Source organism: Anneissia japonica, unplaced genomic scaffold (genome assembly GCF_011630105.1).
Source record: "Anneissia japonica isolate Jap-2015-1 unplaced genomic scaffold, ASM1163010v1 scaffold131_len961581_cov171, whole genome shotgun sequence".
Lineage (NCBI taxonomy): Eukaryota > Metazoa > Echinodermata > Crinoidea > Comatulida > Comatulidae > Anneissia > Anneissia japonica.
This window is the reverse complement of record NW_022750285.1, coordinates 498,790-504,389: the sequence shown is the minus strand read 5'-3', so window position 1 is coordinate 504,389 and position 5,600 is coordinate 498,790.

Genomic DNA, 5,600 nt, shown 5'->3' with positions numbered 1-5,600 from the left:
AAGATAACATGGGCACTACTTTAGTAAGTTGGGCACCAGTTAAGCGTGTTTTGTAATAATTAATTAATGTTAGCTAATTCTGGCACTAATTTGCTAAAATAAATTGATAATAATTTGTTATAGATAATGTGGGCACTACTTTAGTAAGATGGGCACCAGTTAAGCGTGTTTATTTGTAATCAATTAATATTAGCTAACTCAGGCACTAATTTTCTAAAATAAATTGATAATAATTGATGAAAGATAACATGGGCACTACTTTAGTAAGTTGGGCACCAGTTAAGTGTGTTCAGTAGAAATTTATTAATATTAGCTAACTCTGACACTAATTTGTTATATAAATTGATAATAATTGGTTGTAGATAACGTTGGCACTACTTTAGTAAGTTGGGCACCACTTAAGCGTGTTTAGTTGTAATCAATTAATATTAGCTAACTCAGGCACTAATTTACTAAAATAAATTGATAATAATTGATTATAGATAACATAGGCTCTACTTTAGTAAGTTGGGCACCAATTAAGTGTGTTTAGTAGTAACCAATGAATATTGGCTAACTCTGGCACTAATTTACTAAAATATATTGATAAAAATTGATTATAGATAACTTGGGCACAACTTTATTAAGTTGGGCACCAGTTAAGTGTGTTAAGTAGTAAGCAATTAATATTAGCTAACTCTGACACTAATTTGTTATATAAATTGATAATAATTGATTATAGATAACGTGGGCACTACTTTAGTAAGTTGGGCACCAGTTAAGCGTGTTTAGTTGTAATCAATTAATATTAGCTAACTCAGGCACTAATTTGCTAAAATAAATTGATAAGAATTGATGAAAGATAACATGGGCACTACTTTAGTAAGTTGGGCACCAGTTAAGTGTGTTCAGTAGAAATTAATTAATATTAGCTAACTCTGACACAAATTTACTAAAATACATTAATAATAATTGATTATAGATAACTTGCACACTACGTTAGTAAGTTTGGCACCAAAAAAGTGTGTTTACCAGTAATCAATGAATATTGGCTAACTATTGGCGGATCTGGGCGGAGGGTGGGGATGGTGAATAGGGTGGAAAGCCACTTCATCCCTTTGTTTACTGTGTAAAATCCAATAATGGTCACTTGTCTTGTGTGTGCTTCTCATGTACTCTGATAAAACATACCGTCTCTATATTAAGCTCACAGTACTTTTTTTCAGGTACAACCTCACAAAGGCACCACCCCACTGCTTGTTCCTTCTCACCTCCCATTTATTCCCCCTCCATTGCTAAATCCTAGATATACCATTGCATCTCTCTCACTCTGTTGTCATGTTGGGTTACAGTTTACACTAGATATAGACAGAAACTATTGTAAAGAAAATGAAACCCTTTTACTAGCTGACCAATCTTTCTAACATTCAGGGTCAGGGTTTTCAACAATACATGAAGACATGAACATGCAAGTTGCTCCGAGTTTACTATGCCGATGTGAAAGTAGGTCAATTTGGCCCCAGTCAACTTGGCCCCAAGTCAACTCGGCCCCAATTTTTCTGTATACAAAATAATTAACAAAAGAAATTTTAATGCAAAGCCAAACTGCCAAAATTAAAGTGTTTTAAATCGTTGGCCTTGTTCTTTACATTTACAATAATAAAATCAGCATTAATAAAAATTATATCAAAATAATATGAATAAAAAGGAATAACATAAAAACGATATGAACAATAATACTGATTTATAGGCATATTAAATGTACCTATTTTATAATGGTTTATATACATATGTATATATATATATTTAAAAAAATAAAAATATATGTTAAAATTATATACATATATGTAATGTACATATTTGTGTATATATGTGTATAATTTAAAATGTATATTAACATTATATATATATATATATATATATATATGTTATTCGTTTCTTATTTCTTATACACAAAGGCGGTTTCGATTTTATCTATGATATTATAATTGATATACATATAGGCTTATATATATATTTAAATGAACATATATAAATAAAATATTTAATATGTCTATATATATTTAAATATATATATAAAATATAAGATACATACATATATATATATATATGTATATATGATTATATCGTTATCATTGTCATCATATTGCTTATTGTCATTATTATTTCTATTATACTTTTTTATTAATATTATTTTTATAATTGGATTTAAATTTAAAGAAAAACAAAGCAATGACATAAAACACTTTAGTTTTGACTTAAATATTCAGTACACAGTAAATTGGGGCCCGTGTTAACTTGCGGCCTAGTTGAGTACTTGGGGCCGAGTTGACTTGGGGCCGAGTTGACTTGGGGCCGAGTTGACATGGAGCCGATTTGACTTGGGGCCGAGATGACTGGGGCCGAGTTGACTCAAATTCGCCCATATAACAATGTACAGTAAATATATGCATTTTCTTCCATACTGATACTATGCATTGATAACTTATCACACAATGTAGTATGGTACAAACAATATTTGGCTATACCTTAAATATGTATTTATTTGTCTGTTATAATACATGTATAAATTTTATTTAATGATGTACATAAATTGTTATAAAGATCATCATAGTGTAGTAACATAGGGAGTTGTTCAGTGTTGTGGCTCTATAACAGCTCCCTGGGTAATGCTAAAATATTGGATTATACCTTACAGCTAATGTCAACTTTTTAATGTTGAAAACCAAATTCAGATAACACATGTTGTCACAACAAATCAAACTGTACATTATTCATTCAAAAAACTTGACAGTGTCCATGTTAGCTCATAATCATTGATCACAGACCAGCTATACTTGTGTACCAGCTCATTTTCAGTATCATCACTTAACAATAGTAAATTCCATAGTAGCTAGCTTATTATAATCATTGATTAATTATTAAATATACTATACTAAACTGGTTACTAACTTAGTAGTGCCCATATTAAATCCAAATGATAAAACAAGAATTATACTGAAATAGCAACCACGTTAGCTCAATAAATAACAAAGCACATTAATGTTGTGCCAGACTTACTTAGATGGTGCCAATGTTAACTCAAATTCAGTGGCAGCTATAGGTACACACATTGAAGTGGTACCCATAGGAAAATATTACCAGCATACTATTTAAAAGTGGTGCCCATATTCATAAATTATTAATTAGTCATTCCCATGGTGTGCTCAACTTACCTTAATTTAATTCACTGAATTATTGTCAATGTTATCTCATATTTATTGATTAAACAAATGATAAAACAAGAATTATACTGAAATAGCAACCACGTTAGCTCAATAAATAACAAAGCACATTAATGTTGTGCCAGACTTACTTAGATGGTGCCAATGTTAACTCAAATTCAGTGGCAGCTATAGGTACACACATTGAAGTGGTACCCATAGGAAAATATTACCAGCATACTATTTAAAAGTGGTGCCCATATTCATAAATTATTAATTAGTCATTCCCATGGTGTGCTCAACTTACCTTAATTTAATTCACTGAATTATTGTCAATGTTATCTCATATTTATTGATTACTACTAAACACCAAACGTGGCAGCCAGCATACAAAAGTGGGGTCATATTAGCATATACACATAAATTTACAAATTAATCATTCTAAAGTTGTGCTCAAGAGATCTTATAATCAATCTGTAACATACAGTAAGTGACAATTCATTGATTACTAATAAACATACTGAAGCGGTGTTGAACATACTAAAGTAGTGCTCAAGTTATCCATAATCACTTATTATCAATACATCTTAGTGAACTAGTGCCAGAATTAGCTAATATTAATTGATTAATACTAAACACAATTAACTGCTGCCAAACTTACTAGAGTAGTGCCCAAGTTATCTATAATCAATTATTATCAATTTAATTTCGTAAATTAGTGCCAGAGTTAGGTAATATTAATTGATTACTACTAAACACACTTATCTGGTGCCCAACTTACTAAAGTCGTGCCTAAGTTATCTATTAATCAATTATTATCAATATATTTTAGTAAATTAATGCCAGAGTTAGCTTATATTGATTACTACTAAACACACTTAACTGGTACAAGACTTACTAAAGCAGAGCCCATGTTATCTATAATCAATTATTATCAATTTATTTTAGCAAATTAGTGCCAGAGTTAGCTAATATTAATTGCTTATTACAAAACACACTTATCTAAAATCAATTATTATCAATTTATTTTAGCAACTTAGTGCAAGAATTAGAACATTAATTGATTATATAACAAAACATACTTAACTGGTGCCCAACTTACTAAAGTAGTGCCCACGTTATCTGTAATCAATTATTATCAATTTATTTTAGCAAATTAGTGCCAGAATTAACCAATATTCATTGATTATTACTAAACACACTTAACTGGTGCCCAGCTTACTTAAGTAGTGCCCAAGTTATCTATAATCAATTATTATAAATATATTTTAGTAAATTAGTGCCAGAGTTAGCCAATATTCATTGGTTATTACTAAACACACTTAACTGGTGCCAAACTTTCTAAAGTAGTGCCCACATTATCTATAATCAATTATTATCAATTTATTGTAGCAAATTAGTGCCAGAATTAACCAATATTCATTGATTATTACTAAATACACTTAACTGGTGCTCAACTTGTTTAAGTAGTGCCCAAGTTATCTATAATCAATTATTATCGATTTATTTTAGTAAATTAGTGCCAGAGTTAGCTAATATTAATTGATTACAACTAAACACACTTAACTGGTGCCCAACTTATTAAAGTACAGCCCACGTTATCTATAACCAATTATTATCAATTTATATAACAAATTAGTGTCAGAGTTATCTAATATTAATTGATTACTACTGAACTCACTTAACTGGTGCCCAACTTACTAAAGTAGTGCCCAAGTTATCTATAATCAATTATTATACAGTACATATATTTTCGTAAATTAGTGCCAGAGTTAGCAAATAGTCATTGGTTACTACTAAACACACTTAACTGGTGCCCAACTTACTAAAGTAGAGCCCACACTATCTATAATTTTAGCAACTTAGTGCCAGAATTAGCTAACATTAATTGATTATTACAAGACACACTTAACTGGTGCCCAACTTACTAAAGTAGTGCCCACGTTAGCTATAATCAATTATTATCAATGTATTTTAGTAAATTAGTGCCAGAGTTAGCCAATATACATTGGTTACTACTAAACACACTTAGCTGGTGCCCAACTTACTAAAGTAGAGCCCACGTTATCTATAATTAATTATTATCAATTTATTTTAGCAAATTAGTCCAGATTTAGCTAACTTTAATTGATTATTACAAAACACACTTAACTGGTGCCCAACTTACTAAAGTAGTGCCCATGTTATCTATAATCAATTATTATCAATTTATTTTAGTAAATTAGTGCCAGAATAATCTAACATTAATTGATTATTACAAAACACGCTTAACTGGTGCCCAACTTACTAAAGTAGAGCCCACGTTATCTATAATTAATTATTATCAATTTATTTTAGCAAATTAGTCCAGATTTAGCTAACTTTAATTGATTATTACAAAACACACTTAACTGGTGCCCAACTTACTAAAGTAGAGCC